The sequence below is a fragment of the Schistocerca gregaria genome, chromosome 2, assembly GCF_023897955.1.
Source record: "Schistocerca gregaria isolate iqSchGreg1 chromosome 2, iqSchGreg1.2, whole genome shotgun sequence".
In the NCBI taxonomy this organism is placed as follows: domain Eukaryota; kingdom Metazoa; phylum Arthropoda; class Insecta; order Orthoptera; family Acrididae; genus Schistocerca; species Schistocerca gregaria.
Window position 1 is genome coordinate 716,391,227 of NC_064921.1, and position 27,175 is coordinate 716,418,401.

Here is a 27,175-nt window from a genome sequence, read left to right on the forward strand (position 1 = left end):
CAAAAGAACACCGGGAATCCGAAACACCAACTCATAACGAAAAGATAGCGGAATATACTGCAAGCAAAACTTCCAAACACGACTCCTGAAGGCGTCTGTGCCTTAAGAATTATTCCGTGCAGCAATGATCATCTACGAAGAGCCAACTGTATGTGTCGCTCCACCACGCAACTTTTTTTGATATCGTTTTACCTAAATTTCCATTACCTGTTCTTTACAAGAATACCGTGTGGCTTTCAACTGGTCTGCTTCGTCCAGCAGCGATAGTAGTAAGTAAACCGACCACAGTATCATTAGAAGTAGGTCAGACACAAAAATCGGAGTTGCTCTGTAGCTCATGTTATTCTGCTTTCAATTGCAATTGTATGGCTGGGAGTAGTGGCGTACTCCTGTAATGCAGGCGTCCGGGAGGCCGTTGCTGTGGGAGACATCTGGGAACAACTACAGATACGGCCGTTTCATTAGCTCAGGAACGACCGCGATGCTCTTATCGAGCTCTGCAGATTGACCAGACTGCAGTGCGGAATTTTCGGCTAGTGGTGGCTCGGGGTTAAGAGAAGTCGGGAGCTGTGAGCAAAACTACATCGGGAAACCGAAACAGACGACTCGTAACGAAAAGATTGCGGAATGTACTGCAAAAGCAAACGTTGGAGAAGACGAACTCTGAAGCCGTCGGTGCTTTAACAATCATTCCGTGCAGCAACGATAATCTGGGAAGAGCGAAGGGTGGGTACCGCTCGACCACACAACAAAATTTTATATAATGTTCTACTTGTTCTAAATTTGCGTTTCCAGATCATCAGTAAAATACTGTGTGATTTACACCTGGCTTGCTTCTTCGAAAAGCGATATTAAGAAATACATCGACTGCAACGTCATTAGGGGTCGCGGGTCCGGGCGCCGGCGCGCCAGCGGCGGCCTGTCGGGGCTGCTGGTGCCTCCATGTAGAGCTACCGCTGGGCCCGGGCTCCTTGCCGCTAACGAAGTGATTGCTTTTGGTGACATCATTTGCAATAGCGACTGCGCGAATTGGCGGTATCTCTTACGGAAAGCAAGAGTAGCTGATGCTACCGAGGACTCTGCCGCGTTCATTGCCGACGACTTCTTGAGCTCTTATTCATGGTGGCATTCAGACAGGCAAGGGTGCTGTCGATTGTTAGGTACGAATGCGAAATTCCTGCATTGTGCGTTTCCGCAAAGTGATTTTTACGCCAAAGTTGCGATCGTCCTCAAGTTGTGTCACATGTGGAGCTCACAGCGTAGCAGTTTCCGTGGTGTAGCGGTTATCACGTCTGCCAACACGCAGAACGTCACCGGTTCGATTCCGGGCGGAAACACATTTTTGTCGCACTCAACAAGACACTTGCTACAATCTCTACGGTGAACATTTAAATCAATTTCAAACGTCCAACCACCAGGCTGCAGATGGCTCAAATGATACATGAAACTCTTTCAGAAGCGGCTACTTGGTTTTTGTGCTTACCTGGAGGGCTGGAAATGCGCGGAACAGCCGCCGGCATGCCAGTAGTCGCCACACGTTCGCACGAAACGCAAGGGCTCGTCCGGGATTTGAACCCGGGACCTCCTGCACCCGAAGCAGGGATCATACCCCGAGACCAACGAGCCTTCTCGATGCACATGAGTAACGCCTCCGTTCTTGGTATCACCGTGCAGAGCTACTGCTCACCCAGCGTTCTCCCTGGCTGTTGCGGTTTGATTGTTTTTATCGTTGTCTTTTACTATAGCAACTTCTAGAATCGGACGGAGCTCGTAGCCGATGCCCTTGCTTACGCAGGAAAAATCTGTTGGAACTACGGTTTTCCAGGTAGTACAACGGCAAAACCGTCGTTTCCGTGGTGTAGCGGTTATCACGTCTGCTTTACACGCAGAAGGTCCCCGGTTCGATCCCGGGCGGAAGCACGACTTTTTTTAAACCCGTTTTCGGATTCCATTTCCGAGATAACGTCACGTCTGCGTATGCAGGGATAATAAATGTCGTGTGCTACACCGATATCGCGTTATTTTACTGTCAAATGCTCTTGCTCCCATAGTGCACCGGTATTCAGTAACTCAGAACGCTCGTAGCCCCATTCTGGCCGGCAAAATTTAGTATCCATTTCTTCAAGACTACTTCAAGTTCGCTTCATACTGGCTTTCCTGAGCTCTTTGCACTCGCCTTGTCACAACTTTCTTGAAGCGTGAACGTAACTAATAGTGAGAAACTCTTAACTACGCTCAGTCTTGTATCCCACGCTTTGGTTGACGTTGTCGCTAATCAGATGAAGGTAGACTGCTCCACGATTGAGCTTCGTCTCCAATCACGGTGCACACGTTCTGCAAAGACAACCTTTGTTTTCCGTAGCATGCAAGATTACTGTCGGCTCTTCTACAGAAATCGACCTATGTAATTTACTGGTATCAGATTCTTGCCATATCAAACGGTCCCTTCATGACCGTAGGGCCACACACAGCGTGCTGCGGCACGCATCTGTTCTTCATTGCAGAGCTACAAACGTGGGTGAGCTACACCTACTCTTCAGCACGGTCAAAACGGTAGGGCTCGTCCGGGATTTGAACCCGGGACCTCCTGCACCCAAAGCAGGAATCATACCCCTAGACCAACGAGCCACCTGCTGCTAGCAGTGAAGGTAATCCCAAGCAGTCCACCTCCGAGGAACACAAACTTTCATGTAAATCAGGAAGAAAAGCGCTTTCTGAAGGCAGCGCCCACCACTGATGGCAAGAATATTAAAGGCAATGAATGTAGAGTGAATAATTTCATCGCGCTCTGCAGATGAACAGACGGTGGTGTTTCACTTTCGTCATGTGGTTTCTCAGTGTCAAGGGAAGGCAAATGCACTAAACAAAAGAACACCGGGAATCCGAAACACCAACTCATAACGAAAAGATAGCGGAATATACTGCAAGCAAAACTTCCAAACACGACTCCTGAAGGCGTCTGTGCCTTAAGAATTATTCCGTGCAGCAATGATCATCTACGAAGAGCCAACTGTATGTGTCGCTCCACCACGCAACTTTTTTTGATATCGTTTTACCTAAATTTCCATTACCTGTTCTTTACAAGAATACCGTGTGGCTTTCAACTGGTCTGCTTCGTCCAGCAGCGATAGTAGTAAGTAAACCGACCACAGTATCATTAGAAGTAGGTCAGACACAAAAATCGGAGTTGCTCTGTAGCTCATGTTATTCTGCTTTCAATTGCAATTGTATGGCTGGGAGTAGTGGCGTACTCCTGTAATGCAGGCGTCCGGGAGGCCGTTGCTGTGGGAGACATCTGGGAACAACTACAGATACGGCCGTTTCATTAGCTCAGGAACGACCGCGATGCTCTTATCGAGCTCTGCAGATTGACCAGACTGCAGTGCGGAATTTTCGGCTAGTGGTGGCTCGGGGTTAAGAGAAGTCGGGAGCTGTGAGCAAAACTACATCGGGAAACCGAAACAGACGACTCGTAACGAAAAGATTGCGGAATGTACTGCAAAAGCAAACGTTGGAGAAGACGAACTCTGAAGCCGTCGGTGCTTTAACAATCATTCCGTGCAGCAACGATAATCTGGGAAGAGCGAAGGGTGGGTACCGCTCGACCACACAACAAAATTTTATATAATGTTCTACTTGTTCTAAATTTGCGTTTCCAGATCATCAGTAAAATACTGTGTGATTTACACCTGGCTTGCTTCTTCGAAAAGCGATATTAAGAAATACATCGACTGCAACGACATTAGGGGTCGCGGGTCCGGGCGCCGGCGCGCCAGCGGCGGCCTGTCGGGGCTGCTGGTGCCTCCATGTAGAGCTACCGCTGGGCCCGGGCTCCTTGCCGCTAACGAAGTGATTGCTTTTGCTGACATCATTTGCAATAGCGACTGCGCGAATTGGCGGTATCTCTTACGGAAAGCAAGAGTAGCTGATGCTACCGAGGACTCGGCCGCGTTCATTGCCGACGACTTCTTGGGCTCTTATTCATGGTGGCATTCAGACAGGCAAGGGTGCTGTCGATTGTTAGGTACGAATGCGAAATTCCTGCATTGTGCGTTTCCGCAAAGTGATTTTTACGCCAAAGTTGCGATCGTCCTCAAGTTGTGTCACATGTGGAGCTCACAGCGTAGCAGTTTCCGTGGTGTAGCGGTTATCACGTCTGCCAACACGCAGAACGTCACCGGTTCGATTCCGGGCGGAAACACATTTTTGTCGCACTCAACAAGACACTTGCTACAATCTCTACGGTGAACATTTAAATCAATTTCAAACGTCCAACCACCAGGCTGCAGATGGCTCAAATGATACATGAAACTCTTTCAGAAGCGGCTACTTGGTTTTTGTGCTTACCTGGAGGGCTGGAAATGCGCGGAACAGCCGCCGGCATGCCAGTAGTCGCCACACGTTCGCACGAAACGCAAGGGCTCGTCCGGGATTTGAACCCGGGACCTCCTGCACCCGAAGCAGGGATCATACCCCGAGACCAACGAGCCTTCTCGATGCACATGAGTAACGCCTCCGTTCTTGGTATCACCGTGCAGAGCTACTGCTCACCCAGCGTTCTCCCTGGCTGTTGCGGTTTGATTGTTTTTATCGTTGTCTTTTACTATAGCAACTTCTAGAATCGGACGGAGCTCGTAGCCGATGCCCTTGCTTACGCAGGAAAAACCTGTTGGAACTACGGTTTTCCAGGTAGTACAACGGCAAAACCGTCGTTTCCGTGGTGTAGCGGTTATCACGTCTGCTTTACACGCAGAAGGTCCCCGGTTCGATCCCGGGCGGAAGCACGACTTTTTTTAAACCCGTTTTCGGATTCCATTTCCGAGATAACGTCACGTCTGCGTATGCAGGGATAATAAATGTCGTGTGCTACACCGATATCGCGTTATTTTACTGTCAAATGCTCTTGCTCCCATAGTGCACCGGTATTCAGTAACTCAGAACGCTCGTAGCCCCATTCTGGCCGGCAAAATTTAGTATCCATTTCTTCAAGACTACTTCAAGTTCGCTTCATACTGGCTTTCCTGAGCTCTTTGCACTCGCCTTGTCACAACTCTGTTGAAGTGTGAACGTAACTAATAGTAAGAAACTCTTAACTACGCTCAGTCTTGTATCCCACGCTTTGGTTGACGTTGTCGCTAATCAGATGAAGGTAGACTGCTCCACGATTGAACTTCGTCTCCAATCACGGTGCACACGTTCTGCAAAGACAACCTTTGTTTTCCGTAGCATGCAAGATTACTGTCGGCTCTTCTACAGAAATCGACCTATGTAATTTACTGGTATCAGATTCTTGCCATATCAAACGGTCCCTTCATGACCGTAGGGCCACACACAGCGTGCTGCGGCACGCATCTGTTCTTCATTGCAGAGCTACAAACGTGGGTGAGCTACACCTACTCTTCAGCACGGTCAAAACGGTAGGGCTCGCCCGGGATTTGAACCCGGGACCTCCTGCACCCAAAGCAGGAATCATACCCCTAGACCAACGAGCCACCTGCTGCTAGCAGTGAAGGTAATCCCAAGCAGTCCACCTCCGAGGAACACAAACTTTCATGTAAATCAGGAAGAAAAGCGCTTTCTGAAGGCAGCGCCCACCACTGATGGCAAGAATATTAAAGGCAATGAATGTAGAGTGAATAATTTCATCGCGCTCTGCAGATGAACAGACGGTGGTGTTTCACTTTCGTCATGTGGTTTCTCAGTGTCAAGGGAAGGCAAATGCACTAAACAAAAGAACACCGGGAATCCGAAACACCAACTCATAACGAAAAGATAGCGGAATATACTGCAAGCAAAACTTCCAAACACGACTCCTGAAGGCGTCTGTGCCTTAAGAATTATTCCGTGCAGCAATGATCATCTACGAAGAGCCAACTGTATGTGTCGCTCCACCACGCAACTTTTTTTGATATCGTTTTACCTAAATTTCCATTACCTGTTCTTTACAAGAATACCGTGTGGCTTTCAACTGGTCTGCTTCGTCCAGCAGCGATAGTAGTAAGTAAACCGACCACAGTATCATTAGAAGTAGGTCAGACACAAAAATCGGAGTTGCTCTGTAGCTCATGTTATTCTGCTTTCAATTGCAATTGTATGGCTGGGAGTAGTGGCGTACTCCTGTAATGCAGGCGTCCGGGAGGCCGTTGCTGTGGGAGACATCTGAGAACAACTACAGATACGGCCGTTTCATTAGCTCAGGAACGACCGCGATGCTCTTATCGAGCTCTGCAGATTGACCAGACTGCAGTGCGGAATTTTCGGCTAGTGGTGGCTCGGGGTTAAGAGAAGTCGGGAGCTGTGAGCAAAACTACATCGGGAAACCGAAACAGACGACTCGTAACGAAAAGATTGCGGAATGTACTGCAAAAGCAAACGTTGGAGAAGACGAACTCTGAAGCCGTCGGTGCTTTAACAATCATTCCGTGCAGCAACGATAATCTGGGAAGAGCGAAGGGTGGGTACCGCTCGACCACACAACAAAATTTTATATAATGTTCTACTTGTTCTAAATTTGCGTTTCCAGATCATCAGTAAAATACTGTGTGATTTACACCTGGCTTGCTTCTTCGAAAAGCGATATTAAGAAATACATCGACTGCAACGTCATTAGGGGTCGCGGGTCCGGGCGCCGGCGCGCCAGCGGCGGCCTGTCGGGGCTGCTGGTGCCTCCATGTAGAGCTACCGCTGGGCCCGGGCTCCTTGCCGCTAACGAAGTGATTGCTTTTGGTGACATCATTTGCAATAGCGACTGCGCGAATTGGCGGTATCTCTTACGGAAAGCAAGAGTAGCTGATGCTACCGAGGACTCGGCCGCGTTCATTGCCGACGACTTCTTGGGCTCTTATTCATGGTGGCATTCAGACAGGCAAGGGTGCTGTCGATTGTTAGGTACGAATGCGAAATTCCTGCATTGTGCGTTTCCGCAAAGTGATTTTTACGCCAAAGTTGCGATCGTCCTCAAGTTGTGTCACATGTGGAGCTCACAGCGTAGCAGTTTCCGTGGTGTAGCGGTTATCACGTCTGCCAACACGCAGAACGTCACCGGTTCGATTCCGGGCGGAAACACATTTTTGTCGCACTCAACAAGACACTTGCTACAATCTCTACGGTGAACATTTAAATCAATTTCAAACGTCCAACCACCAGGCTGCAGATGGCTCAAATGATACATGAAACTCTTTCAGAAGCGGCTACTTGGTTTTTGTGCTTACCTGGAGGGCTGGAAATGCGCGGAACAGCCGCCGGCATGCCAGTAGTCGCCACACGTTCGCACGAAACGCAAGGGCTCGTCCGGGATTTGAACCCGGGACCTCCTGCACCCGAAGCAGGGATCATACCCCGAGACCAACGAGCCTTCTCGATGCACATGAGTAACGCCTCCGTTCTTGGTATCACCGTGCAGAGCTACTGCTCACCCAGCGTTCTCCCTGGCTGTTGCGGTTTGATTGTTTTTATCGTTGTCTTTTACTATAGCAACTTCTAGAATCGGACGGAGCTCGTAGCCGATGCCCTTGCTTACGCAGGAAAAATCTGTTGGAACTACGGTTTTCCAGGTAGTACAACGGCAAAACCGTCGTTTCCGTGGTGTAGCGGTTATCACGTCTGCTTTACACGCAGAAGGTCCCCGGTTCGATCCCGGGCGGAAGCACGACTTTTTTTAAACCCGTTTTCGGATTCCATTTCCGAGATAACGTCACGTCTGCGTATGCAGGGATAATAAATGTCGTGTGCTACACCGATATCGCCTCATTTTACTGTCAAATGCTCTTGCTCCCATAGTGCACCGGTATTCAGTAACTCAGAACGCTCGTAGCCCCATTCTGGCCGGCAAAATTTAGTATCCATTTCTTCAAGACTACTTCAAGTTCGCTTCATACTGGCTTTCCTGAGCTCTTTGCACTCGCCTTGTCACAACTCTCTTGAAGTGTGAACGTAACTAATAGTGAGAAACTCTTAACTACGCTCAGTCTTGTATCCCACGCTTTGGTTGACGTTGTCGCTAATCAGATGAAGGTAGACTGCTCCACGATTGAGCTTCGTCTCCAATCACGGTGCACACGTTCTGCAAAGACAACCTTTGTTTTCCGTAGCATGCAAGATTACTGTCGGCTCTTCTACAGAAATCGACCTATGTAATTTACTGGTATCAGATTCTTGCCATATCAAACGGTCCCCTCATGACCGTAGGGCCACACACAGCGTGCTGCGCCACGCATCTGTTCTTCATTGCAGAGCTACAAACGTGGGTGAGCTCCACCTACTCTTCAGCACGGTCAAAACGATAGGGCTCGTCCAGGATTTGAACCCGGGACCTCCTGCACCCAAAGCAGGAATCATACCCCTAGACCAACGAGCCTTCTCGATGCACATGAGTAACGCCTCCGTTCTTGGTATCACCGTGCAGAGCTACTGCTCACCCAGCGTTCTCCCTGGCTGTTGCGGTTTGATTGTTTTTATCGTTGTCTTTTACTATAGCAACTTCTAGAATCGGACGGAGCTCGTAGCCGATGCCCTTGCTTACGCAGGAAAAATCTGTTGGAACTACGGTTTTCCAGGTAGTACAACGGCAAAACCGTCGTTTCCGTGGTGTAGCGGTTATCACGTCTGCTTTACACGCAGAAGGTCCCCGGTTCGATCCCGGGCGGAAGCACGACTTTTTTTAAACCCGTTTTCGGATTCCATTTCCGAGATAACGTCACGTCTGCGTATGCAGGGATAATAAATGTCGTGTGCTACACCGATATCGCGTTATTTTACTGTCAAATGCTCTTGCTCCCATAGTGCACCGGTATTCAGTAACTCAGAACGCTCGTAGCCCCATTCTGGCCGGCAAAATTTAGTATCCATTTCTTCAAGACTACTTCAAGTTCGCTTCATACTGGCTTTCCTGAGCTCTTTGCACTCGCCTTGTCACAACTTTCTTGAAGCGTGAACGTAACTAATAGTGAGAAACTCTTAACTACGCTCAGTCTTGTATCCCACGCTTTGGTTGACGTTGTCGCTAATCAGATGAAGGTAGACTGCTCCACGATTGAGCTTCGTCTCCAATCACGGTGCACACGTTCTACAAAGACAACCTTTGTTTTCCGTAGCATGCAAGATTACTGTCGGCTCTTCTACAGAAATCGACCTATGTAATTTACTGGTATCAGATTCTTGCCATATCAAACGGTCCCCTCATGACCGTAGGGCCACACACAGCGTGCTGCGGCACGCATCTGTTCTTCATTGCAGAGCTACAAACGTGGGTGAGCTACACCTACTCTTCAGCACGGTCAAAACGGTAGGGCTCGTCCGGGATTTGAACCCGGGACCTCCTGCACCCAAAGCAGGAATCATACCCCTAGACCAACGAGCCACCTGCTGCTAGCAGTGAAGGTAATCCAGAGCAGTCCACCTCCGAGGAACACAAACTTTCATGTAAATCAGGAAGAAAAGCGCTTTCTGAAGGCAGCGCCCACCACTGATGGCAAGAATATTAAAGGCAATGAATGTAGAGTGAATAATTTCATCGCGCTCTGCAGATGAACAGACGGTGGTGTTTCACTTTCGTCATGTGGTTTCTCAGTGTCAAGGGAAGGCAAATGCACTAAACAAAAGAACACCGGGAATCCGAAACACCAACTCATAACGAAAAGATAGCGGAATATACTGCAAGCAAAACTTCCAAACACGACTCCTGAAGGCGTCTGTGCCTTAAGAATTATTCCGTGCAGCAATGATCATCTACGAAGAGCCAACTGTATGTGTCGCTCCACCACGCAACTTTTTTTGATATCGTTTTACCTAAATTTCCATTACCTGTTCTTTACAAGAATACCGTGTGGCTTTCAACTGGTCTGCTTCGTCCAGCAGCGATAGTAGTAAGTAAACCGACCACAGTATCATTAGAAGTAGGTCAGACACAAAAATCGGAGTTGCTCTGTAGCTCATGTTATTCTGCTTTCAATTGCAATTGTATGGCTGGGAGTAGTGGCGTACTCCTGTAATGCAGGCGTCCGGGAGGCCGTTGCTGTGGGAGACATCTGGGAACAACTACAGATACGGCCGTTTCATTAGCTCAGGAACGACCTCGATGCTCTTATCGAGCTCTGCAGATTGACCAGACTGCAGTGCGGAATTTTCGGCTAGTGGTGGCTCGGGGTTAAGAGAAGTCGGGAGCTGTGAGCAAAACTACATCGGGAAACCGAAACAGACGACTCGTAACGAAAAGATTGCGGAATGTACTGCAAAAGCAAACGTTGGAGAAGACGAACTCTGAAGCCGTCGGTGCTTTAACAATCATTCCGTGCAGCAACGATAATCTGGGAAGAGCGAAGGGTGGGTACCGCTCGACCACACAACAAAATTTTATATAATGTTCTACTTGTTCTAAATTTGCGTTTCCAGATCATCAGTAAAATACTGTGTGATTTACACCTGGCTTGCTTCTTCGAAAAGCGATATTAAGAAATACATCGACTGCAACGTCATTAGGGGTCGCGGGTCCGGGCGCCGGCGCGCCAGCGGCGGCCTGTCGGGGCTGCTGGTGCCTCCATGTAGAGCTACCGCTGGGCCCGGGCTCCTTGCCGCTAACGAAGTGATTGCTTTTGGTGACATCATTTGCAATAGCGACTGCGCGAATTGGCGGTATCTCTTACGGAAAGCAAGAGTAGCTGATGCTACCGAGGACTCGGCCGCGTTCATTGCCGACGACTTCTTGGGCTCTTATTCATGGTGGCATTCAGACAGGCAAGGGTGCTGTCGATTGTTAGGTACGAATGCGAAATTCCTGCATTGTGCGTTTCCGCAAAGTGATTTTTACGCCAAAGTTGCGATCGTCCTCAAGTTGTGTCACATGTGGAGCTCACAGCGTAGCAGTTTCCGTGGTGTAGCGGTTATCACGTCTGCCAACACGCAGAACGTCACCGGTTCGATTCCGGGCGGAAACACATTTTTGTCGCACTCAACAAGACACTTGCTACAATCTCTACGGTGAACATTTAAATCAATTTCAAACGTCCAACCACCAGGCTGCAGATGGCTCAAATGATACATGAAACTCTTTCAGAAGCGGCTACTTGGTTTTTGTGCTTACCTGGAGGGCTGGAAATGCGCGGAACAGCCGCCGGCATGCCAGTAGTCGCCACACGTTCGCACGAAACGCAAGGGCTCGTCCGGGATTTGAATCCGGGACCTCCTGCACCCGAAGCAGGGATCATACCCCGAGACCAACGAGCCTTCTCGATGCACATGAGTAACGCCTCCGTTCTTGGTATCACCGTGCAGAGCTACTGCTCACCCAGCGTTCTCCCTGGCTGTTGCGGTTTGATTGTTTTTATCGTTGTCTTTTACTATAGCAACTTCTAGAATCGGACGGAGCTCGTAGCCGATGCCCTTGCTTACGCAGGAAAAATCTGTTGGAACTACGGTTTTCCAGGTAGTACAACGGCAAAACCGTCGTTTCCGTGGTGTAGCGGTTATCACGTCTGCTTTACACGCAGAAGGTCCCCGGTTCGATCCCGGGCGGAAGCACGACTTTTTTTAAACCCGTTTTCGGATTCCATTTCCGAGATAACGTCACGTCTGCGTATGCAGGGATAATAAATGTCGTGTGCTACACCGATATCGCCTCATTTTACTGTCAAATGCTCTTGCTCCCATAGTGCACCGGTATTCAGTAACTCAGAACGCTCGTAGCCCCATTCTGGCCGGCAAAATTTAGTATCCATTTCTTCAAGACTACTTCAAGTTCGCTTCATACTGGCTTTCCTGAGCTCTTTGCACTCGCCTTGTCACAACTCTCTTGAAGTGTGAACGTAACTAATAGTGAGAAACTCTTAACTACGCTCAGTCTTGTATCCCACGCTTTGGTTGACGTTGTCGCTAATCAGATGAAGGTAGACTGCTCCACGATTGAGCTTCGTCTCCAATCACGGTGCACACGTTCTGCAAAGACAACCTTTGTTTTCCGTAGCATGCAAGATTACTGTCGGCTCTTCTACAGAAATCGACCTATGTAATTTACTGGTATCAGATTCTTGCCATATCAAACGGTCCCCTCATGACCGTAGGGCCACACACAGCGTGCTGCGCCACGCATCTGTTCTTCATTGCAGAGCTACAAACGTGGGTGAGCTCCACCTACTCTTCAGCACGGTCAAAACGATAGGGCTCGTCCAGGATTTGAACCCGGGACCTCCTGCACCCAAAGCAGGAATCATACCCCTAGACCAACGAGCCTTCTCGATGCACATGAGTAACGCCTCCGTTCTTGGTATCACCGTGCAGAGCTACTGCTCACCCAGCGTTCTCCCTGGCTGTTGCGGTTTGATTGTTTTTATCGTTGTCTTTTACTATAGCAACTTCTAGAATCGGACGGAGCTCGTAGCCGATGCCCTTGCTTACGCAGGAAAAATCTGTTGGAACTACGGTTTTCCAGGTAGTACAACGGCAAAACCGTCGTTTCCGTGGTGTAGCGGTTATCACGTCTGCTTTACACGCAGAAGGTCCCCGGTTCGATCCCGGGCGGAAGCACGACTTTTTTTAAACCCGTTTTCGGATTCCATTTCCGAGATAACGTCACGTCTGCGTATGCAGGGATAATAAATGTCGTGTGCTACACCGATATCGCGTTATTTTACTGTCAAATGCTCTTGCTCCCATAGTGCACCGGTATTCAGTAACTCAGAACGCTCGTAGCCCCATTCTGGCCGGCAAAATTTAGTATCCATTTCTTCAAGACTACTTCAAGTTCGCTTCATACTGGCTTTCCTGAGCTCTTTGCACTCGCCTTGTCACAACTTTCTTGAAGCGTGAACGTAACTAATAGTGAGAAACTCTTAACTACGCTCAGTCTTGTATCCCACGCTTTGGTTGACGTTGTCGCTAATCAGATGAAGGTAGACTGCTCCACGATTGAGCTTCGTCTCCAATCACGGTGCACACGTTCTACAAAGACAACCTTTGTTTTCCGTAGCATGCAAGATTACTGTCGGCTCTTCTACAGAAATCGACCTATGTAATTTACTGGTATCAGATTCTTGCCATATCAAACGGTCCCCTCATGACCGTAGGGCCACACACAGCGTGCTGCGGCACGCATCTGTTCTTCATTGCAGAGCTACAAACGTGGGTGAGCTACACCTACTCTTCAGCACGGTCAAAACGGTAGGGCTCGTCCGGGATTTGAACCCGGGACCTCCTGCACCCAAAGCAGGAATCATACCCCTAGACCAACGAGCCACCTGCTGCTAGCAGTGAAGGTAATCCAGAGCAGTCCACCTCCGAGGAACACAAACTTTCATGTAAATCAGGAAGAAAAGCGCTTTCTGAAGGCAGCGCCCACCACTGATGGCAAGAATATTAAAGGCAATGAATGTAGAGTGAATAATTTCATCGCGCTCTGCAGATGAACAGACGGTGGTGTTTCACTTTCGTCATGTGGTTTCTCAGTGTCAAGGGAAGGCAAATGCACTAAACAAAAGAACACCGGGAATCCGAAACACCAACTCATAACGAAAAGATAGCGGAATATACTGCAAGCAAAACTTCCAAACACGACTCCTGAAGGCGTCTGTGCCTTAAGAATTATTCCGTGCAGCAATGATCATCTACGAAGAGCCAACTGTATGTGTCGCTCCACCACGCAACTTTTTTTGATATCGTTTTACCTAAATTTCCATTACCTGTTCTTTACAAGAATACCGTGTGGCTTTCAACTGGTCTGCTTCGTCCAGCAGCGATAGTAGTAAGTAAACCGACCACAGTATCATTAGAAGTAGGTCAGACACAAAAATCGGAGTTGCTCTGTAGCTCATGTTATTCTGCTTTCAATTGCAATTGTATGGCTGGGAGTAGTGGCGTACTCCTGTAATGCAGGCGTCCGGGAGGCCGTTGCTGTGGGAGACATCTGGGAACAACTACAGATACGGCCGTTTCATTAGCTCAGGAACGACCTCGATGCTCTTATCGAGCTCTGCAGATTGACCAGACTGCAGTGCGGAATTTTCGGCTAGTGGTGGCTCGGGGTTAAGAGAAGTCGGGAGCTGTGAGCAAAACTACATCGGGAAACCGAAACAGACGACTCGTAACGAAAAGATTGCGGAATGTACTGCAAAAGCAAACGTTGGAGAAGACGAACTCTGAAGCCGTCGGTGCTTTAACAATCATTCCGTGCAGCAACGATAATCTGGGAAGAGCGAAGGGTGGGTACCGCTCGACCACACAACAAAATTTTATATAATGTTCTACTTGTTCTAAATTTGCGTTTCCAGATCATCAGTAAAATACTGTGTGATTTACACCTGGCTTGCTTCTTCGAAAAGCGATATTAAGAAATACATCGACTGCAACGTCATTAGGGGTCGCGGGTCCGGGCGCCGGCGCGCCAGCGGCGGCCTGTCGGGGCTGCTGGTGCCTCCATGTAGAGCTACCGCTGGGCCCGGGCTCCTTGCCGCTAACGAAGTGATTGCTTTTGGTGACATCATTTGCAATAGCGACTGCGCGAATTGGCGGTATCTCTTACGGAAAGCAAGAGTAGCTGATGCTACCGAGGACTCGGCCGCGTTCATTGCCGACGACTTCTTGGGCTCTTATTCATGGTGGCATTCAGACAGGCAAGGGTGCTGTCGATTGTTAGGTACGAATGCGAAATTCCTGCATTGTGCGTTTCCGCAAAGTGATTTTTACGCCAAAGTTGCGATCGTCCTCAAGTTGTGTCACATGTGGAGCTCACAGCGTAGCAGTTTCCGAAGTGTAGCGGTTATCACGTCTGCCAACACGCAGAACGTCACCGGTTCGATTCCGGGCGGAAACACATTTTTGTCGCACTCAACAAGACACTTGCTACAATCTCTACGGTGAACATTTAAATCAATTTCAAACGTCCAACCACCAGGCTGCAGATGGCTCAAATGATACATGAAACTCTTTCAGAAGCGGCTACTTGGTTTTTGTGCTTACCTGGAGGGCTGGAAATGCGCGGAACAGCCGCCGGCATGCCAGTAGTCGCCACACGTTCGCACGAAACGCAAGGGCTCGTCCGGGATTTGAATCCGGGACCTCCTGCACCCGAAGCAGGGATCATACCCCGAGACCAACGAGCCTTCTCGATGCACATGAGTAACGCCTCCGTTCTTGGTATCACCGTGCAGAGCTACTGCTCACCCAGCGTTCTCCCTGGCTGTTGCGGTTTGATTGTTTTTATCGTTGTCTTTTACTATAGCAACTTCTAGAATCGGACGGAGCTCGTAGCCGATGCCCTTGCTTACGCAGGAAAAATCTGTTGGAACTACGGTTTTCCAGGTAGTACAACGGCAAAACCGTCGTTTCCGTGGTGTAGCGGTTATCACGTCTGCTTTACACGCAGAAGGTCCCCGGTTCGATCCCGGGCGGAAGCACGACTTTTTTTAAACCCGTTTTCGGATTCCATTTCCGAGATAACGTCATGTCTGCGTATGCAGGGATAATAAATGTCGTGTGCTACACCGATATCGCCTCATTTTACTGTCAAATGCTCTTGCTCCCATAGTGCACCGGTATTCAGTAACTCAGAACGCTCGTAGCCCCATTCTGGCCGGCAAAATTTAGTATCCATTTCTTCAAGACTACTTCAAGTTCGCTTCATACTGGCTTTCCTGAGCTCTTTGCACTCGCCTTGTCACAACTCTCTTGAAGCGTGAACGTAACTAATAGTGAGAAACTCTTAACTACGCTCAGTCTTGTATCCCACGCTTTGGTTGACGTTGTCGCTAATCAGATGAAGGTAGACTGCTCCACGATTGAGCTTCGTCTCCAATCACGGTGCACACGTTCTGCAAAGACAACCTTTGTTTTCCGTAGCATGCAAGATTACTGTCGGCTCTTCTACAGAAATCGACCTATGTAATTTACTGGTATCAGATTCTTGCCATATCAAACGGTCCCCTCATGACCGTAGGGCCACACACAGCGTGCTGCGCCACGCATCTGTTCTTCATTGCAGAGCTACAAACGTGGGTGAGCTCCACCTACTCTTCAGCACGGTCAAAACGATAGGGCTCGTCCGGGATTTGAACCCGGGACCTCCTGCACCCAAAGCAGGAATCATACCCCTAGACCAACGAGCCTTCTCGATGCACATGAGTAACGCCTCCGTTCTTGGTATCACCGTGCAGAGCTACTGCTCACCCAGCGTTCTCCCTGGCTGTTGCGGTTTGATTGTTTTTATCGTTGTCTTTTACTATAGCAACTTCTAGAATCGGACGGAGCTCGTAGCCGATGCCCTTGCTTACGCAGGAAAAATCTGTTGGAACTACGGTTTTCCAGGTAGTACAACGGCAAAACCGTCGTTTCCGTGGTGTAGCGGTTATCACGTCTGCTTTACACGCAGAAGGTCCCCGGTTCGATCCCGGGCGGAAGCACGACTTTTTTTAAACCCGTTTTCGGATTCCATTTCCGAGATAACGTCACGTCTGCGTATGCAGGGATAATAAATGTCGTGTGCTACACCGATATCGCCTCATTTTACTGTCAAATGCTCTTGCTCCCATAGTGCACCGGTATTCAGTAACTCAGAACGCTCGTAGCCCCATTCTGGCCGGCAAAATTTAGTATCCATTTCTTCAAGACTACTTCAAGTTCGCTTCATACTGGCTTTCCTGAGCTCTTTGCACTCGCCTTGTCACAACTTTCTTGAAGCGTGAACGTAACTAATAGTGAGAAACTCTTAACTACGCTCAGTCTTGTATCCCACGCTTTGGTTGACGTTGTCGCTAATCAGATGAAGGTAGACTGCTCCACGATTGAGCTTCGTCTCCAATCACGGTGCACACGTTCTGCAAAGACAACCTTTGTTTTCCGTAGCATGCAAGATTACTGTCGGCTCTTCTACAGAAATCGACCTATGTAATTTACTGGTATCAGATTCTTGCCATATCAAACGGTCCCTTCATGACCGTAGGGCCACACACAGCGTGCTGCGGCACGCATCTGTTCTTCATTGCAGAGCTACAAACGTGGGTGAGCTACACCTACTCTTCAGCACGGTCAAAACGGTAGGGCTCGTCCGGGATTTGAACCCGGGACCTCCTGCACCCAAAGCAGGAATCATACCCCTAGACCAACGAGCCACCTGCTGCTAGCAGTGAAGGTAATCCCAAGCAGTCCACCTCCGAGGAACACAAACTTTCATGTAAATCAGGAAGAAAAGCGCTTTCTGAAGGCAGCGCCCACCACTGATGGCAAGAATATTAAAGGCAATGAATGTAGAGTGAATAATTTCATCGCGCTCTGCAGATGAACAGACGGTGGTGTTTCACTTTCGTCATGTGGTTTCTCAGTGTCAAGGGAAGGCAAATGCACTAAACAAAAGAACACCGGGAATCCGAAACACCAACTCATAACGAAAAGATAGCGGAATATACTGCAAGCAAAACTTCCAAACACGACTCCTGAAGGCGTCTGTGCCTTAAGAATTATTCCGTGCAGCAATGATCATCTACGAAGAGCCAACTGTATGTGTCGCTCCACCACGCAAATTTTTTTGATATAGTTTTACCTAAATTTCCATTACCTGTTCTTTACAAGAATACCGTGTGGCTTTCAACTGGTCTGCTTCGTCCAGCAGCGATAGTAGTAAGTAAACCGACCACAGTATCATTAGAAGTAGGTCAGACACAAAAATCGGAGTTGCTCTGTAGCTCATGTTATTCTGCTTTCAATTGCAATTGTATGGCTGGGAGTAGTGGCGTACTCCTGTAATGCAGGCGTCCGGGAGGCCGTTGCTGTGGGAGACATCTGGGAACAACTACAGATACGGCCGTTTCATTAGCTCAGGAACGACCGCGATGCTCTTATCGAGCTCTGCAGATTGACCAGACTGCAGTGCGGAATTTTCGGCTAGTGGTGGCTCGGGGTTAAGAGAAGTCGGGAGCTGTGAGCAAAACTACATCGGGAAACCGAAACAGACGACTCGTAACGAAAAGATTGCGGAATGTACTGCAAAAGCAAACGTTGGAGAAGACGAACTCTGAAGCCGTCGGTGCTTTAACAATCATTCCGTGCAGCAACGATAATCTGGGAAGAGCGAAGGGTGGGTACCGCTCGACCACACAACAAAATTTTATATAATGTTCTACTTGTTCTAAATTTGCGTTTCCAGATCATCAGTAAAATACTGTGTGATTTACACCTGGCTTGCTTCTTCGAAAAGCGATATTAAGAAATACATCGACTGCAACGTCATTAGGGGTCGCGGGTCCGGGCGCCGGCGCGCCAGCGGCGGCCTGTCGGGGCTGCTGGTGCCTCCATGTAGAGCTACCGCTGGGCCCGGGCTCCTTGCCGCTAACGAAGTGATTGCTTTTGGTGACATCATTTGCAATAGCGACTGCGCGAATTGGCGGTATCTCTTACGGAAAGCAAGAGTAGCTGATGCTACCGAGGACTCGGCCGCGTTCATTGCCGACGACTTCTTGGGCTCTTATTCATGGTGGCATTCAGACAGGCAAGGGTGCTGTCGATTGTTAGGTACGAATGCGAAATTCCTGCATTGTGCGTTTCCGCAAAGTGATTTTTACGCCAAAGTTGCGATCGTCCTCAAGTTGTGTCACATGTGGAGCTCACAGCGTAGCAGTTTCCGTGGTGTAGCGGTTATCACGTCTGCCAACACGCAGAACGTCACCGGTTCGATTCCGGGCGGAAACACATTTTTGTCGCACTCAACAAGACACTTGCTACAATCTCTACGGTGAACATTTAAATCAATTTCAAACGTCCAACCACCAGGCTGCAGATGGCTCAAATGATACATGAAACTCTTTCAGAAGCGGCTACTTGGTTTTTGTGCTTACCTGGAGGGCTGGAAATGCGCGGAACAGCCGCCGGCATGCCAGTAGTCGCCACACGTTCGCACGAAACGCAAGGGCTCGTCCGGGATTTGAATCCGGGACCTCCTGCACCCGAAGCAGGGATCATACCCCGAGACCAACGAGCCTTCTCGATGCACATGAGTAACGCCTCCGTTCTTGGTATCACCGTGCAGAGCTACTGCTCACCCAGCGTTCTCCCTGGCTGTTGCGGTTTGATTGTTTTTATCGTTGTCTTTTACTATAGCAACTTCTAGAATCGGACGGAGCTCGTAGCCGATGCCCTTGCTTACGCAGGAAAAATCTGTTGGAACTACGGTTTTCCAGGTAGTACAACGGCAAAACCGTCGTTTCCGTGGTGTAGCGGTTATCACGTCTGCTTTACACGCAGAAGGTCCCCGGTTCGATCCCGGGCGGAAGCACGACTTTTTTTAAACCCGTTTTCGGATTCCATTTCCGAGATAACGTCACGTCTGCGTATGCAGGGATAATAAATGTCGTGTGCTACACCGATATCGCCTCATTTTACTGTCAAATGCTCTTGCTCCCATAGTGCACCGGTATTCAGTAACTCAGAACGCTCGTAGCCCCATTCTGGCCGGCAAAATTTAGTATCCATTTCTTCAAGACTACTTCAAGTTCGCTTCATACTGGCTTTCCTGAGCTCTTTGCACTCGCCTTGTCACAACTCTCTTGAAGCGTGAACGTAACTAATAGTGAGAAACTCTTAACTACGCTCAGTCTTGTATCCCACGCTTTGGTTGACGTTGTCGCTAATCAGATGAAGGTAGACTGCTCCACGATTGAACTTCGTCTCCAATCACGGTGCACACGTTCTGCAAAGACAACCTTTGTTTTCCGTAGCATGCAAGATTACTGTCGGCTCTTCTACAGAAATCGACCTATGTAATTTACTGGTATCAGATTCTTGCCATATCAAACGGTCCCCTCATGACCGTAGGGCCACACACAGTGTGCTGCGCCACGCATCTGTTCTTCATTGCAGAGCTACAAACGTGGGTGAGCTCCACCTACTCTTCAGCACGGTCAAAACGATAGGGCTCGTCCGGGATTTGAACCCGGGACCTCCTGCACCCAAAGCAGGAATCATACCCCTAGACCAACGAGCCACCTGCTGCTAGCAGTGAAGGTAATCCCAAGCAGTCCACCTCCGAGGAACACAAACTTTCATGTAAATCAGGAAGAAAAGCGCTTTCTGAAGGCAGCGCCCACCACTGATGGCAAGAATATTAAAGGCAATGAATGTAGAGTGAATAATTTCATCGCGCTCTGCAGATGAACAGACGGTGGTGTTTCACTTTCGTCATGTGGTTTCTCAGTGTCAAGGGAAGGCAAATGCACTAAACAAAAGAACACCGGGAATCCGAAACACCAACTCATAACGAAAAGATAGCGGAATATACTGCAAGCAAAACTTCCAAACACGACTCCTGAAGGCGTCTGTGCCTTAAGAATTATTCCGTGCAGCAATGATCATCTACGAAGAGCCAACTGTATGTGTCGCTCCACCACGCAAATTTTTTTGATATCGTTTTACCTAAATTTCCATTACCTGTTCTTTACAAGAATACCGTGTGGCTTTCAACTGGTCTGCTTCGTCCAGCAGCGATAGTAGTAAGTAAACCGACCACAGTATCATTAGAAGTAGGTCAGACACAAAAATCGGAGTTGCTCTGTAGCTCATGTTATTCTGCTTTCAAATGCAATTGTATGGCTGGGAGTAGTGGCGTACTCCTGTAATGCAGGCGTCCGGGAGGCCGTTGCTGTGGGAGACATCTGGGAACAACTACAGATACGGCCGTGTCATTAGCTCAGGAACGACCGCGATGCTCTTATCGAGCTCTGCAGATTGACCAGACTGCTGTGCGGAATTTTCGGCTAGTGGTGGCTCGGGGTTAAGAGAAGTCGGGAGCTGTGAGCAAAACTACATGGGGAAACCGAAACAGACGACTCATAACGAAAAGATTGCGGAATGTACTGCAAAAGCAAACGTTGGAGAAGACGAACTCTGAAGCCGTCGGTGCTTTAACAATCATTCCGTGCAGCAACGATAATCTGGGAAGAGCGAAGGGTGGGTACCGCTCGACCACACAACAAAATTTTATATAATGTTCTACTTGTTCTAAATTTGCGTTTCCAGATCATCAGTAAAATACTGTGTGATTTACACCTGGCTTGCTTCTTCGAAAAGCGATACTAAGAAATACGTCGACTGCAACGTCATTAGGGGTCGCGGGTCCGGGCGCCGGCGCGCCAGCGGCGGCCTGTCGGGGCTGCTGGTGCCTCCATGTAGAGCTACCGCTGGGCCCGGGCTCCTTGCCGCTAACGAAGTGATTGCTTTTGGTGACATCATTTGCAATAGCGACTGCGCGAATTGGCGGTATCTCTTACGGAAAGCAAGAGTAGCTGATGCTACCGAGGACTCGGCCGCGTTCATTGCCGACGACTTCTTGGGCTCTTATTCATGGTGGCATTCAGACAGGCAAGGGTGCTGTCGATTGTTAGGTACGAATGCGAAATTCCTGCATTGTGCGTTTCCGCAAAGTGATTTTTACGCCAAAGTTGCGATCGTCCTCAAGTTGTGTCACATGTGGAGCTCACAGCGTAGCAGTTTCCGTGGTGTAGCGGTTATCACGTCTGCCAACACGCAGAACGTCACCGGTTCGATTCCGGGCGGAAACACATTTTCGTCGCACTCAACAAGACACTTGCTACAATCTCTACGGTGAACATTTAAATCAATTTCAAACGTCCAACCACCAGGCTGCAGATGGATCAAATGATACATGAAACTCTTTCAGAAGCGGCTACTTGGTTTTTGTGCTTACCTGGAGGGCTGGAAATGCGCGGAACAGCCGCCGGCATGCCAGTAGTCGCCACACGTTTGCACGAAACGCAAGGGCTCGTCCGGGATTTGAACCCGGGACCTCCTGCACCCGAAGCAGGGATCATACCCCGAGACAAACGAGCCTTCTCGATGCACATGAGTAACGCCTCCGTTCTTGGTATCACCGTGCAGAGCTACTGCTCACCCAGCGTTCTCCCTGGCTATTGCGGTTTGATTGTTTTTATCGTTGTCTTTTACTATAGCAACTTCTAGAATCGGACGGAGCTCGTAGCCGATGCCATTGCTTACGCAGGAAAAATCTGTTGGAACTACGGTTTTCCAGGTAGTACAACGGCAAAACCGTCGTTTCCGTGGTGTAGCGGTTATCACGTCTGCTTTACACGCAGAAGGTCCCCGGTTCGATCCCGGGCGGAAGCACGACTTTTTTTAAACCCGTTTTCGGATTCCATTTCCGAGATAACGTCACGTCTGCGTATGCAGGGATAATAAATGTCGTGTGCTACACCGATATCGCGTTATTTTACTGTCAAATGCTCTTGCTTCCATAGTGCACCGGTATTCAGTAACTCAGAACGCTCGTAGCCCCATTCTGGCCGGCAAAATTTAGTATCCATTTCTTCAAGACTACTTCAAGTTCGCTTCATACTGGCTTTCCTGAGCTCTTTGCACTCGCCTTGTCACAACTCTCTTGAAGCGTGAACGTAACTAATAGTGAGAAACTCTTAACTACGCTCAGTCTTGTATCCCACGCTTTGGTTGACGTTGTCGCTAATCAGATGAAGGTAGACTGCTCCACGATTGAGCTTCGTCTCCAATCACGGTGCACACGTTCTGCAAAGACAACCTTTGTTTTCCGTAGCATGCAAGATTACTGTCGGCTCTTCTACAGAAATCGACCTATGTAATTTACTGGTATCAGATTCTTGCCATATCAAACGGTCCCCTCATGACCGTAGGGCCACACACAGCGTGCTGCGGCACGCATCTGTTCTTCATTGCAGAGCTACAAACGTGGGTGAGCTCCACCTACTCCTCAGCACGGTCAAAACGATAGGGCTCGTCCGGGATTTGAACCCGGGACCTCCTGCACCCAAAGCAGGAATCATACCCCTAGACCAACGAGCCACCTGCTGCTAGCAGTGAAGGTAATCCCAAGCAGTCCACCTCCGAGGAACACAAACTTTCATGTAAATCAGGAAGAAAAGCGCTTTCTGAAGGCAGCGCCCACCACTGATGGCAAGAATATTAAAGGCAATGAATGTAGAGTGAATAATTTCATCGCGCTCTGCAGATGAACAGACGGTGGTGTTTCACTTTCGTCATGTGGTTTCTCAGTGTCAAGGGAAGGCAAATGCACTAAACAAAAGAACACCGGGAATCCGAAACACCAACTCATAACGAAAAGATAGCGGAATATACTGCAAGCAAAACTTCCAAACACGACTCCTGAAGGCGTCTGTGCCTTAAGAATTATTCCGTGCAGCAATGATCATCTACGAAGAGCCAACTGTATGTGTCGCTCCACCACGCAAATTTTTTTGATATAGTTTTACCTAAATTTCCATTACCTGTTCTTTACAAGAATACCGTGTGGCTTTCAACTGGTCTGCTTCGTCCAGCAGCGATAGTAGTAAGTAAACCGACCACAGTATCATTAGAAGTAGGTCAGACACAAAAATCGGAGTTGCTCTGTAGCTCATGTTATTCTGCTTTCAAATGCAATTGTATGGCTGGGAGTAGTGGCGTACTCCTGTAATGCAGGCGTCCGGGAGGCCGTTGCTGTGGGAGACATCTGGGAACAACTACAGATACGGCCGTGTCATTAGCTCAGGAACGACCGCGATGCTCTTATCGAGCTCTGCAGATTGACCAGACTGCAGTGCGGAATTTTCGGCTAGTGGTGGCTCGGGGTTAAGAGAAGTCGGGAGCTGTGAGCAAAACTACATGGGGAAACCGAAACAGACGACTCATAACGAAAAGATTGCGGAATGTACTGCAAAAGCAAACGTTGGAGAAGACGAACTCTGAAGCCGTCGGTGCTTTAACAATCATTCCGTGCAGCAACGATAATCTGGGAAGAGCGAAGGGTGGGTACCGCTCGACCACACAACAAAATTTTATATAATGTTCTACTTGTTCTAAATTTGCGTTTCCAGATCATCAGTAAAATACTGTGTGATTTACACCTGGCTTGCTTCTTCGAAAAGCGATATTAAGAAATACATCGACTGCAACGTCATTAGGGGTCGCGGGTCCGGGCGCCGGCGCGCCAGCGGCGGCCTGTCGGGGCTGCTGGTGCCTCCATGTAGAGCTACCGCTGGGCCCGGGCTCCTTGCCGCTAACGAAGTGATTGCTTTTGGTGACATCATTTGCAATAGCGACTGCGCGAATTGGCGGTATCTCTTACGGAAAGCAAGAGTAGCTGATGCTACCGAGGACTCGGCCGCGTTCATTGCCGACGACTTCTTGGGCTCTTATTCATGGTGGCATTCAGACAGGCAAGGGTGCTGTCGATTGTTAGGTACGAATGCGAAATTCCTGCATTGTGCGTTTCCGCAAAGTGATTTTTACGCCAAAGTTGCGATCGTCCTCAAGTTGTGTCACATGTGGAGCTCACAGCGTAGCAGTTTCCGTGGTGTAGCGGTTATCACGTCTGCCAACACGCAGAACGTCACCGGTTCGATTCCGGGCGGAAACACATTTTCGTCGCACTCAACAAGACACTTGCTACAATCTCTACGGTGAACATTTAAATCAATTTCAAACGTCCAACCACCAGGCTGCAGATGGATCAAATGATACATGAAACTCTTTCAGAAGCGGCTACTTGGTTTTTGTGCTTACCTGGAGGGCTGGAAATGCGCGGAACAGCCGCCGGCATGCCAGTAGTCGCCACACGTTCGCACGAAACGCAAGGGCTCGTCCGGGATTTGAACCCGGGACCTCCTGCACCCGAAGCAGGGATCATACCCCGAGACCAACGAGCCTTCTCGATGCACATGAGTAACGCCTCCGTTCTTGGTATCACCGTGCAGAGCTACTGCTCACCCAGCGTTCTCCCTGGCTGTTGCGGTTTGATTGTTTTTATCGTTGTCTTTTACTATAGCAACTTCTAGAATCGGACGGAGCTCGTAACCGATGCCCTTGCTTACGCAGGAAAAATCTGTTGGAACTACGGTTTTCCAGGTAGTAGAACGGCAAAACCGTCGTTTCCGTGGTGTAGCGGTTATCACGTCTGCTTTACACGCAGAAGGTCCCCGGTTCGATCCCGGGCGGAAGCACGACTTTTTTTAAACCCGTTTTCGGATTCCATTTCCGAGATAACGTCACGTCTGCGTATGCCGGGATAATAAATGTCGTGTGCTACACCGATATCGCCTCATTTTACTGTCAAATGCTCTTGCTCCCATAGTGCACCGGTATTCAGTAACTCAGAACGCTCGTAGCCCCATTCTGGCCGGCAAAATTTAGTATCCATTTCTTCAAGACTACTTCAAGTTCGCTTCATACTGGCTTTCCTGAGCTCTTTGCACTCGCCTTGTCACAACTCTCTTGAAGCGTGAACCTAACTAATAGTGAGAAACTCTTAACTACGCTCAGTCTTGTATCCCACGCTTTGGTTGACGTTGTCGCTAATCAGATGAAGGTAGACTGCTCCACGATTGAGCTTCGTCTCCAATCACGGTGCACACGTTCTGCAAAGACAACCTTTGTTTTCCGTAGCATGCAAGATTACTGTCGGCTCTTCTACAGAAATCGACCTATGTAATTTACTGGTATCAGATTCTTGCCATATCAAACGGTCCCTTCATGACCGTAGGGCCACACACAGCGTGCTGCGGCACGCATCTGTTCTTCATTGCAGAGCTACAAACGTGGGTGAGCTCCACCTACTCTTCAGCACGGTCAAAACGATAGGGCTCGTCCGGGATTTGAACCCGGGACCTCCTGCACCCAAAGCAGGAATCATACCCCTAGACCAACGAGCCACCTGCTGCTAGCAGTGAAGGTAATCCCAAGCAGTCCACCTCCGAGGAACACAAACTTTCATGTAAATCAGGAAGAAAAGCGCTTTCTGAAGGCAGCGCCCACCACTGATGGCAAGAATATTAAAGGCAATGAATGTAGAGTGAATAATTTCATCGCGCTCTGCAGATGAACAGACGGTGGTGTTTCACTTTCGTCATGTGGTTTCTCAGTGTCAAGGGAAGGCAAATGCACTAAACAAAAGAACACCGGGAATCCGAAACACCAACTCATAACGAAAAGATAGCGGAATATACTGCAAGCAAAACTTCCAAACACGACTCCTGAAGGCGTCTGTGCCTTAAGAATTATTCCGTGCAACAATGATCATCTACGAAGAGCCAACTGTATATGTCGCTCCACCACGCAAATTTTTTTGATATCGTTTTACCTAAATTTCCATTACCTGTTCTTTACAAGAATACCGTGTGGCTTTCAACTGGTCTGCTTCGTCCAGCAGCGATAGTAGTAAGTAAACCGACCACAGTATCATTAGAAGTAGGTCAGACACAAAAATCGGAGTTGCTCTGTAGCTCATGTTATTCTGCTTTCAAATGCAATTGTATGGCTGGGAGTAGTGGCGTACTCCTGTAATGCAGGCGTCCGGGAGGCCGTTGCTGTGGGAGACATCTGGGAACAACTACAGATACGGCCGTTTCATTAGCTCAGGAACGACCGCGATGCTCTTATCGAGCTCTGCAGATTGACCAGACTGCAGTGCGGAATTTTCGGCTAGTGGTGGCTCGGGGTTAAGAGAAGTCGGGAGCTGTGAGCAAAACTACATGGGGAAACCGAAACAGACGACTCATAACGAAAAGATTGCGGAATGTACTGCAAAAGCAAACGTTGGAGAAGACGAACTCTGAAGCCGTCGGTGCTTTAACAATCATTCCGTGCAGCAACGATAATCTGGGAAGAGCGAAGGGTGGGTACCGCTCGACCACACAACAAAATTTTATATAATGTTCTACTTGTTCTAAATTTGCGTTTCCAGATCATCAGTAAAATACTGTGTGATTTACACCTGGCTTGCTTCTTCGAAAAGCGATATTAAGAAATACATCGACTGCAACGTCATTAGGGGTCGCGGGTCCGGGCGCCGGCGCGCCAGCGGCGGCCTGTCGGGGCTGCTGGTGCCTCCATGTAGAGCTACCGCTGGGCCCGGGCTCCTTGCCGCTAACGAAGTGATTGCTTTTGGTGACATCATTTGCAATAGCGACTGCGCGAATTGGCGGTATCTCTTACGGAAAGCAAGAGTAGCTGATGCTACCGAGGACTCGGCCGCGTTCATTGCCGACGACTTCTTGGGCTCTTATTCATGGTGGCATTCAGACAGGCAAGGGTGCTGTCGATTGTTAGGTACGAATGCGAAATTCCTGCATTGTGCGTTTCCGCAAAGTGATTTTTACGCCAAAGTTGCGATCGTCCTCAAGTTGTGTCACATGTGGAGCTCACA

The 27,175-nt window shown here is 49.0% G+C and overlaps 26 non-coding genes across 26 annotated transcripts; 11 read left to right on the plus strand and 15 right to left on the minus strand.

The window, feature by feature from the left end:
- Positions 1-1,554: 1,554 nt before the first annotated feature.
- Trnap-cgg (transfer RNA proline (anticodon CGG)) lies at positions 1,555-1,626 on the minus strand. Its single transcript has one exon. It is a non-coding gene; the product is annotated as a tRNA-Pro (tRNA).
- A 221-nt stretch (positions 1,627-1,847) lies between these two features.
- Trnav-uac (transfer RNA valine (anticodon UAC)) lies at positions 1,848-1,920 on the plus strand. Its single transcript has one exon. It is a non-coding gene; the product is annotated as a tRNA-Val (tRNA).
- Positions 1,921-2,556: 636 nt separating this feature from the next.
- Positions 2,557-2,628, minus strand: Trnap-ugg (transfer RNA proline (anticodon UGG)). The gene has a single exon. It is a non-coding gene; the product is annotated as a tRNA-Pro (tRNA).
- A 1,790-nt stretch (positions 2,629-4,418) lies between these two features.
- Positions 4,419-4,490, minus strand: Trnap-cgg (transfer RNA proline (anticodon CGG)). The gene has a single exon. It is a non-coding gene; the product is annotated as a tRNA-Pro (tRNA).
- Positions 4,491-4,711: 221 nt separating this feature from the next.
- On the plus strand, positions 4,712-4,784 carry Trnav-uac (transfer RNA valine (anticodon UAC)). The gene has a single exon. It is a non-coding gene; the product is annotated as a tRNA-Val (tRNA).
- A 636-nt stretch (positions 4,785-5,420) lies between these two features.
- Trnap-ugg (transfer RNA proline (anticodon UGG)) lies at positions 5,421-5,492 on the minus strand. The gene has a single exon. It is a non-coding gene; the product is annotated as a tRNA-Pro (tRNA).
- Positions 5,493-7,282: 1,790 nt separating this feature from the next.
- On the minus strand, positions 7,283-7,354 carry Trnap-cgg (transfer RNA proline (anticodon CGG)). Its single transcript has one exon. It is a non-coding gene; the product is annotated as a tRNA-Pro (tRNA).
- Positions 7,355-7,575: 221 nt separating this feature from the next.
- Trnav-uac (transfer RNA valine (anticodon UAC)) lies at positions 7,576-7,648 on the plus strand. The gene has a single exon. It is a non-coding gene; the product is annotated as a tRNA-Val (tRNA).
- A 636-nt stretch (positions 7,649-8,284) lies between these two features.
- Trnap-ugg (transfer RNA proline (anticodon UGG)) lies at positions 8,285-8,356 on the minus strand. Its single transcript has one exon. It is a non-coding gene; the product is annotated as a tRNA-Pro (tRNA).
- A 221-nt stretch (positions 8,357-8,577) lies between these two features.
- Positions 8,578-8,650, plus strand: Trnav-uac (transfer RNA valine (anticodon UAC)). The gene has a single exon. It is a non-coding gene; the product is annotated as a tRNA-Val (tRNA).
- A 636-nt stretch (positions 8,651-9,286) lies between these two features.
- Positions 9,287-9,358, minus strand: Trnap-ugg (transfer RNA proline (anticodon UGG)). The gene has a single exon. It is a non-coding gene; the product is annotated as a tRNA-Pro (tRNA).
- Positions 9,359-11,441: 2,083 nt separating this feature from the next.
- On the plus strand, positions 11,442-11,514 carry Trnav-uac (transfer RNA valine (anticodon UAC)). Its single transcript has one exon. It is a non-coding gene; the product is annotated as a tRNA-Val (tRNA).
- Positions 11,515-12,150: 636 nt separating this feature from the next.
- On the minus strand, positions 12,151-12,222 carry Trnap-ugg (transfer RNA proline (anticodon UGG)). Its single transcript has one exon. It is a non-coding gene; the product is annotated as a tRNA-Pro (tRNA).
- Positions 12,223-12,443: 221 nt separating this feature from the next.
- Trnav-uac (transfer RNA valine (anticodon UAC)) lies at positions 12,444-12,516 on the plus strand. Its single transcript has one exon. It is a non-coding gene; the product is annotated as a tRNA-Val (tRNA).
- Positions 12,517-13,152: 636 nt separating this feature from the next.
- Positions 13,153-13,224, minus strand: Trnap-ugg (transfer RNA proline (anticodon UGG)). The gene has a single exon. It is a non-coding gene; the product is annotated as a tRNA-Pro (tRNA).
- A 2,083-nt stretch (positions 13,225-15,307) lies between these two features.
- Positions 15,308-15,380, plus strand: Trnav-uac (transfer RNA valine (anticodon UAC)). The gene has a single exon. It is a non-coding gene; the product is annotated as a tRNA-Val (tRNA).
- Positions 15,381-16,016: 636 nt separating this feature from the next.
- Positions 16,017-16,088, minus strand: Trnap-ugg (transfer RNA proline (anticodon UGG)). The gene has a single exon. It is a non-coding gene; the product is annotated as a tRNA-Pro (tRNA).
- Positions 16,089-16,309: 221 nt separating this feature from the next.
- Positions 16,310-16,382, plus strand: Trnav-uac (transfer RNA valine (anticodon UAC)). The gene has a single exon. It is a non-coding gene; the product is annotated as a tRNA-Val (tRNA).
- A 636-nt stretch (positions 16,383-17,018) lies between these two features.
- Positions 17,019-17,090, minus strand: Trnap-ugg (transfer RNA proline (anticodon UGG)). The gene has a single exon. It is a non-coding gene; the product is annotated as a tRNA-Pro (tRNA).
- A 2,083-nt stretch (positions 17,091-19,173) lies between these two features.
- On the plus strand, positions 19,174-19,246 carry Trnav-uac (transfer RNA valine (anticodon UAC)). Its single transcript has one exon. It is a non-coding gene; the product is annotated as a tRNA-Val (tRNA).
- A 636-nt stretch (positions 19,247-19,882) lies between these two features.
- On the minus strand, positions 19,883-19,954 carry Trnap-ugg (transfer RNA proline (anticodon UGG)). Its single transcript has one exon. It is a non-coding gene; the product is annotated as a tRNA-Pro (tRNA).
- A 2,083-nt stretch (positions 19,955-22,037) lies between these two features.
- On the plus strand, positions 22,038-22,110 carry Trnav-uac (transfer RNA valine (anticodon UAC)). The gene has a single exon. It is a non-coding gene; the product is annotated as a tRNA-Val (tRNA).
- Positions 22,111-22,746: 636 nt separating this feature from the next.
- Positions 22,747-22,818, minus strand: Trnap-ugg (transfer RNA proline (anticodon UGG)). The gene has a single exon. It is a non-coding gene; the product is annotated as a tRNA-Pro (tRNA).
- A 1,790-nt stretch (positions 22,819-24,608) lies between these two features.
- On the minus strand, positions 24,609-24,680 carry Trnap-cgg (transfer RNA proline (anticodon CGG)). Its single transcript has one exon. It is a non-coding gene; the product is annotated as a tRNA-Pro (tRNA).
- A 221-nt stretch (positions 24,681-24,901) lies between these two features.
- Positions 24,902-24,974, plus strand: Trnav-uac (transfer RNA valine (anticodon UAC)). Its single transcript has one exon. It is a non-coding gene; the product is annotated as a tRNA-Val (tRNA).
- Positions 24,975-25,610: 636 nt separating this feature from the next.
- Positions 25,611-25,682, minus strand: Trnap-ugg (transfer RNA proline (anticodon UGG)). Its single transcript has one exon. It is a non-coding gene; the product is annotated as a tRNA-Pro (tRNA).
- Positions 25,683-27,175: the final 1,493 nt, after the last annotated feature.